Below are 8,725 nucleotides of genomic sequence, written 5' to 3'. Positions count from 1 at the left end.
TACTAGTACTAATACTAATAAAAGAAGTAGATAGCAACTATTAATAATAATAATGATAAAAATAACAAAGACAGTTTGATCCGAACAATCCACACACATTGCTCTTTTTATGATTCTATAATTATTCCTGTCTAGAAATCCCCTCCATTTCTTATAAGAACCGCTAATAGCTCCTTTGACCCCTGACGTTGCATAAATTCACAGTGTGCAAATAAAATGAAATGAGTTGAGTAATTTAGATTACTTTATACCTCATTGTAAAACCTTGAATAAAGAGGGTGTGTTCAGCTTGTGAATTCCCATTGGCTCTCGATGCACGAGGGAAATGCTGAACAGCTGTAAGTGTGCGAGGAGACAGATAGGGACGAGAGTCTGAGTCACAGAGATAAAAACCAATGATGTCACAAACTTTCAGGTTTAGTCCTGTCAAGTGGCAAATGATAAGCAGTCACTTTTGCAGAAGCAGAAGAGTGACGCTTTTTATTGTGCCTTGATCACCTGCTGTACATCTGAACATCCCAACAGCTGCTTTATGACCATGAACTTTAAATGGACACATCACTGACTAAATAATAACCAGCCAAGCAGGTCATATAGTGTATGATCAGAGGTGCAAAAGACACTGAACAGAAAAACAAAAGATAATTTTTCCTCTCTTGCTATGTTCTATATATTCACTTTACACGCTTCATTCATGTCTTCTTGTGAGAAATAAGAGAGATAATAAATAAGAATTCCAATGAAAGCATCCAGGGCCGAGCAAGTATCTGTAAAAACGTTGACTGAACATATTCTGAAAATTAATTTGATATGACAATGTCAGGAGATGAGTACAATGGTACATAAAGCTTCATCTCAATACACCAAAGCATCAGCATTGACTATGAATGCAACTCAGACAGTCAATCAGACCAACAATTCTATTGATAGAGCCAATTTCAGGCTTTGTTGAATAATAGTGCCAGCAAGTGACTTTTTTTCGTGCTAATGTTTTGTGGCCCCGCAGCACCTCCTTATAGCTGGGGCCCACAAGGGGGTCTCAGCAAACTTCCAAGAGGCAGCAGGACAACTTAATAATAATTGAAATTAGGTTATATTAAAATATATTCTAATTAAAATGCAAAAACAAACAAATAAATAAATAAATGTGTAATGTGAAATATTTATTATTATTATTATTATCTTTTATTACTTCACCTTAATTATTGTTCAGTTCTTTAAACTCCTGAAATCACAAGTTAATTGTTATTAATGAATATTTAATTTAATATATCAACACATCTGGTTTCAGTTTGAAAGCAAAATGTTTGAAATCAAGTTACAGCAGAAATACCAGAGGAAATATATTAGTCTATAATATGTGCCTTTGAGTAAAGGGGTGAATAAACACACACACACACACACACACACACCTTAAAATCTCAGTTACAGCACTAATGTAATGATCAGTTTATAAAAAGATTCAGTTTAGGTTTGATTTGAATCAAGGCAACACAAAAATCATTCAGCATTTATTATTTCTTTAAAAATGCTTTATAAACTAGTGAACTGTTTTACTATGGCATAATTTTAAGTTTATAAAAAGATTCAGTTTAGGTATTATTTAAATCATGGCAACAACACAAGGATCATTTAGCTTCAGTTCTTTTAGTTTATTATTTCTTTGAATACTAGTGTGCTGTTTTACACTGACATAATTACAGAAATGCATGCTCTTCATTATGTTGTATATGTTTGCTTTTTAACAAACATATCGTCTATATTTGTTGTAAATAAGGTTTATAGCAGGCGTTAACAGTGATTAACAACAATTAATCTGAAGGGCGGGGTTGGGTGGGGTTGCTACAAACCATTAATGCTTTTGATTGGAGAGAAAATACTACCCCACACCTCTTTTGTTAATCACTGTGTCACACCCCCACCACACACCACAACACCATCTACGGTCCTATAGTGCCCCACCTGCACCCGCCCACCACAGCCCTGCAGGGGGGCTCTAGAATTGACTTACCCAAGTCCCAAGTGCACATTCACTAGAGTGTGAGTGTCCTGAGAAACTCTTGATGGGCTTAAATCTGCAGCAAGAGTCATTCAGAAGCTGCAACTGAAGATCAAAGATTCCGAACATTCTATTTATGTTAATGACTATCATTGTGACATCATACTACACATTTGAATCTGGCAGTGTGTTCTTTATGAGTGGTAAGTAAAGCAGATGCATTTCACAGTAGTAATTTGCCTCAGATGCCACAAATTGAACGTGAAATTAATGACTTGCCCTGTGGTGGGCAGGTGCAGGGTGCACTATAGAGCTGTAGATGGTGCTGTGGTGTAGTGTGTTGTGTGTGGTGGGGGTGTGACACAGTGATTAACAAAATTGGTGTGGGGTTGTATTTTCTTTCCAATCAAATGAGGTTAATTAATGGTTTCGAGCAACCCCACACAGACCCCACCCTTTAGATTAAATGTTGTTAATCACTGTTAACACTTGCTATGAACCTTATTTACAATATATGAGTAGATCCAAACATACATACAACATAATGAAGAACTCAACAGTTCAAAAGTTTACAAAGCACTTTTATATTCACTAACATAATAAACGGAAAGATCTGATACTGTATGATTCTTGTGTTTGTGTCTTGATTTAAACATTCAATGTGATGAAATACATCCTACCTGAAGCTTATTATAAACGGATTACTTTTAGTGCAGTTATTGAATTTTAGAAGTGTGTAGGTGTGTCAAGAACAAACAAACATTAAGCTGATCAATGTTTTCTACCATATAAATATGTGTAATATATCTAAACAATTAATCTAAATTTCAAGTATTTTTATTTAAATAAAAATAGCTAATAAAACATAATTGTGATGTGCATAAAATATGAAAATTCAATATTCCATGTAATTTTTTTTGTAGTTTAATTATTCAAAATGTATTCAAATCAATCCCTTATGCAGCTGAACTGAAGTATTTTCTGTAATATCAATGTGATTTAAACTCACCACAGCTAAAATCATGCTGTACGTACATATTTTTATCACAAGATGTCAACATTTGGACATTAATCCCACAAGCATTAAACACATAACATTCCAGCTCTAAGGTCAAAGTGCATGCGGAATACTTACAGTACTTTTAAAAAGTACTGTAGAATAATTATGACGATTGTAGTGTAAATAAATAAATGAACAAACAAATAAAAAAGTGAGGTGTATTGTGTTGTGCAATAAGCATTATTTTCAGTATTCACAGAAATACATATATATATATATATATGTATGTATGTATGTATGTATGTATATAACAAAATAATAGGACAAAACGTTTCCCACATCTTTTGTTGTCAAAGGTTGTGTTTTCAATCTAACTCTACTGTATTTTGCTGCTAATTAATGTATCAAACCCCCATGCATAAAATTCAGATTTATCCAATTATGCTTAATGTTTGTGTAAGGCTGGTCATGTACATTTCTGCCTTTTCTTTTATGCAATATAAACCACTTTATTATTCAGCCTGTAGATGTCATGTTGATAATATAATATTGCATTCTTAAGGTTAGGAACTGAATTTCATGTTTAATTTGAGGTAAAATATTGTACTTGTACTTTTGTATGATAAACACTTAGTACTGTGTTGGGTCTGGAGAAAAAAAAGTAATTTTTTGCGCGAACTGTCCTTATTTGATCATTCAAGCATATTTTTTTTCTTGTGAACGCAAGGGGGCAGAACAGTATAAGCTATTATTTTGCCAACCCTTACGAAATTTGTGGTTTCTCCGCATGCTTTTGTACTTTGATTACCATTGACCTTTTCTCTCTTACTATAGATTCTAATCACGAAGCACAAGGCTCCGGACCGATCCCTCCAGTTCAGATGAAATGTGAAAGGTGAAATTTCCTATAAATCTTTCCAGCGCAGTTCCCTTCTGTCCTAAATGCACACACGGATGGAACTGAATACTCATAGACTCCTCAATAATGATATCCTTTTTCCACCATTCACTTGTCTTTCTCTTTCTTTCATTCTTCTTTCTATATATTATAAATATATGCAGGCCTACATTACCAATGGCAACTTTTTGAATATTTTAGCGTGTTATGGTTATTGCCACTGAAGCCTACTGTTTTACTTTTAAACTGTTACATTGTAAGATTGTTTACCCTTCAACTGTCAGTATTTGGCTTCAATCTTAAGTTTAGTTTATCTGCACACAACTGTTTTAATAAAAGGAACTTTTTATAGTTGTGTGAATATCTTAGTTATCAGTTCACCCCATTTACATATGCTACTGTTCAAAAAATATGTTGTTTTTTTTTCTTTGAAAGAAGACAACTTTGTAAATTGACAAAGACACAGTAAAGACTTTTTCATTGTTACAAAATATTTCTATTTCAAATAATTGCTGTTCTTATGAATTTTATCAAAGAATCCTGAAAAAAAGATCACAGTTTCCACAAAAATATTGCTAATAATAATAACGATAAAATGTTTCTTAAGCATCAAATTAGCATATTAGAATGATTTCTGAAGGATCATGTGACACTAAAGACTGGAGTTATGATGCTGAAAATTCAGCTTTGATCACAGGAATAAATTACATTTTAAAATATTTAAAATAGAAATCAATTATTTTAAATTGTAAAAATATTTGAGGGTTTTACAGTATTTTTGATCAAATAAATGCAGCCTTGTTGAGCAGAAGATACTTACCACTATCAAAAACATTGAAAAAATCTAATTGACTGAACTTTTGAATATAATTACATTAGAAATACAATTACATACATTTTGGTGCTTTTAAAAATAATTTTTAATCCAGTATTTTGCAGGTGTAATCAGCTTACAAGGAAAAGGACAGTGTGTGCTCATAGCATTATAGCTTAAATAGATTTTGTTTTCACTAGTTATAAGCCGTAAATTATTTACCCTTGCTCTCTAACCTGATTTGCAATCCAGGAATAGTCTAATTATACACAGAAATGACCACTGTATTGGCTAGGGAGTCTAAAGCTCATTTGCATTCAGTGAAACTCACAGTGAAGGACAACGTAAAACAGCAGACGCGTCTACTGTTCGTAACATGCTGGGACAGTAGTAGTAGCAAATACAAATATTAAACCAATGTATAATTCATAAATCAAGAGCCCAGCTCTTGGAGCAACACAATCGTGTGTCGAAACAAAACAAGATTGACCGCTCTGGTAAATGTTGAGAGTGTGGAAGGACACAGTTCTTGAAGGGAAAGGTTAGCGCTGTCCTTGAGTCACATGAACAGACTGTGTGAATCACACAAGGGTGGATGAAGCGGTCAAAGTTCTACAAGAACAAATTTCTTATGTAAAAGCATGACTGTGTTTCACCCTCCAGCAGCAGATTAAAGGAGAAGCGACTTAATGTGGAGTGACAGTCCTAACGGAACTGGCTGAGAGTGGCGTGGTACGGCCACGCGGCGCTGACTGTCCTGGCCACAGATTTACAAGGATTTCTGCAAGATCTACAACGACACTCAAGGAGGAGCTGAACAAGCCAGGAAAGGTTCTTGCAAATATTTCCAGACCTGCACTGTGAATAGAGCCATCTTGCTCTTCGTGTCTCATCACCTGCCTCACGCAAAGATTCCTGACACCGAGTGCTGACGGTGCACACTGGAGACCTGCCTTCAGTCCTGCCTCTTCCCTCCACCACCTGTGCAGAAATAATAATAATAAAAAAAAGATGCTCCTTAAAGAGCCAGTTCACCCAAAAATGAAAATTTGCTGTTAATTCACTCACCCTCAGGCCATCCAAGATGTAGACTTTTTCTTGAGTAGAACAGTAAAGAAGATTTTTAGCTGAAACCGTGGTCCTTGGTGATTCATAAAATCAAGTTAGTGGCTGCATATTTCTGAGAATAAAAAAAAAGCATATCAAGAAACACAAAATTAATATCCGTGGCTCCTGGCAATATACTGAGGTCTTATGAAGTGAAATGATTGGTCTGTGCAAGAAACTGAACATTATTTACACCTGTAATCCAGAGCCTCAGGCAACTGGGAAATATGATTCTTTTCCGCAAACTGGTTCTTCCGGACAGTTAATTTCAATGAACTGGTTCAATTCACTAGTTATTTTATGTAATCATGTCTTGACGTAACATATAAGCAATTATATTATTCAAGCAGCCAAAGATGATGTGAAATGTGGATGTTTTTACATGTCCAAAGCACATAAAGTGACTACACTTCTCTTTATCAGCTCAGCTTTTTACATAAACAATGAGAAACCATAAAAACATATCATGCGCATATCAATATCTTCTATCGTCAGTCTTCAGTCTGAGTTAAACTGTTTCCTCAGTTCAGTGACTGGAGTGCCGAATGAGTTGGCAAAACCAGCAACACAGGATCAGACATGCCACTATTTGAATCGGAGTGACTGTCAGGTGTTTGAGTAACTTGTAGATCTGTGCTGCTCGAGCCACAAACTGCTTCAGACACCTCAATCCGATTTGGTGAACTGGTTCAAATAGTTGACCAAAAAGAACCGGTTCAAAAGAATGTTTCGTTTGCGAACCGGACATCACTCCGGACCGTTTGCCTGAGGCTCTGGATTACAGGTAATAACACTGTAAATACTGCAACATTCGGTTTCTTGCACAGACTGATTGCTTCGCTTCACAAGACCTCAATATATCGTCAGGAGCCACGGTTATTAATTTCGTGTTCCTTGATAATCTGTTTTTTTTAACTCTCAAAAACATCCAGATGCTGACTTACATATTATGACCACGGTTTCAACTAAAAATCTTCTTTACTGTTTTACTTAAGGAAAAAAGTCATCTACATCTCGAATGGCCTGAGGGTAAGTAAATGAACAGCCAATTTTCATTTTAGTGTGAACTACCCCTTTAAAAGGGTGTTGTTGTACTGGCTGTCTCTACATGTGTGTGACCTCTGTATAAACAATGAAATCTTCAGCGGCGAGGACGGATCTGAGAAGACTGAGGTAGGAGGGCAACAAGCAGTTACGGATCAGTGGAAACTAGGCACGTTATTTACATACAACGTGTTATGTGACCAAATCTGAAGCGACAGAGGTCCAGCATGGCAGAGCTGAATGTATAGTCCTCCAGCAGCAGTTCAAAGCTGGCAGGCTGTTGTGCTTAATCATCTCTAGATTTTCCTCTCTGTGCTGCCAGGCCTGGCCGCTCCTCAGTCTAGACACTGGCTGCCATTGGTCATGTGCAGCTGCATGGGAGCTGTCAAGCTTTTCAATCATCTTAATACGTCTACAGGGTACCACGGTCCCCGATCTCATCTGATAATCCACACTTGCAGCAAAGATTAAAAATAGAAAAACAGACTCCAGTTGTACTCTTCTAGTACTGTATAGAGAACATAAAAAGGGAGTCCATCTTGGCACAAGTCTGTGCCCAGCTAACTGTTATATGTTACAGTTACATAGCTGCAATGTAATCTGGTGACCAAGCTTTCAATGTGGCAATGTAATTAGTTACACTGTAAAAATAGAAGAGTGAAATTCCTTGATTTGTTGCCACAACATCATTATTACTAACTGACAACATCACAGAGTTGCTAATTGCAGAATTGTGGCAACATGGTGGATCAATAGTTGTGTGTTGGTAATCTTGAAGTTTGTAATTTGTATGTTTCATTTATTATTCTGTAACTTAGTATAAATTAAGCCCTCATTTGCCCACACTAATTTAAAGGCTAACAGTTTATTTATTTTGAAAAATACAAATATTTTACAAAATGTGTTGATTTATTCTTTAATAACCAAAATCACACAAGAGAGCAATTAATAAAAAATAGAAACATTTTTAATAAAAAAAGCCAAACCAGGAAGCAATTAAATGATTCTGTAAATAAATCAGTTTTATATTCTGCATTTATTTTGAAAGAAGCATCAAGTGTATCCTTGATGTCCTCCAATCACTGCTCCTGAGCATACAAAATAAAAAAATAAATAAAATAAAAATAAAAATCTTTGGCAGGAAATCTGCTCTGAGCTCATCCAATTTCATTATCAAATGCAAGACAAAAAAAAAACTTTTGGCAATGAAGGCATTAAGTTTTCTTTTGTTTTATTGTAGATTAATCACATAATACTAACCTGCCCATTATGCAAACCGCTGGGAGACCATGAACACTTTTTAATTGTACTGCATAAAAATTCAGTTTTAATAGTAGTTTTGTGCCGGGGGTGGACTTTTCTGACTTGGGCCAGTAGACATCCACCTAGCAACCATCCAATAACACCTTAGCAACCACACTGCACTTCACAAAAACACTAACCACAATGCAGTGCCCAATGCAATTACAAGTAACACTCGAACATCATGGCAAGCATTTTCGAAAATGCAAATATCTAGTTTATTATTTGTATATATATTTTTTTCTTTTTATTAAAGAAGCAAAATACAGAAAAGAAGAATTATTTATCTCACAGAATATGCTGCATTGTGAATAAACAGCATTGAAAATAGAATTTTAGGCATCATAGCACTAGAAATCAAATCTTCTCAGTCTGGATATAGCGAGCCATACAGCGCATTTGCCTGAATTGTCAGTTTCTTTGGTGCATTGTCACATGTGCGTCCCCCCTTGTGGAAAGGATTGCATGTGCACCAGTTTGGAACATGACACATTCTCATGGGATGTTGGAAGCCTCATGCATCACAACCTTCATTCCTGTCCGTGGAAACTCGATCTAGTT

The sequence above is a fragment of the Sinocyclocheilus grahami genome, unplaced genomic scaffold (assembly GCF_001515645.1).
Source record: "Sinocyclocheilus grahami isolate Dianchi unplaced genomic scaffold, SAMN03320097.WGS_v1.1 scaffold250.1, whole genome shotgun sequence".
Taxonomy (NCBI): Eukaryota; Metazoa; Chordata; class Actinopteri; order Cypriniformes; family Cyprinidae; genus Sinocyclocheilus; species Sinocyclocheilus grahami.
This window is presented reverse-complemented; position numbering follows the sequence as displayed.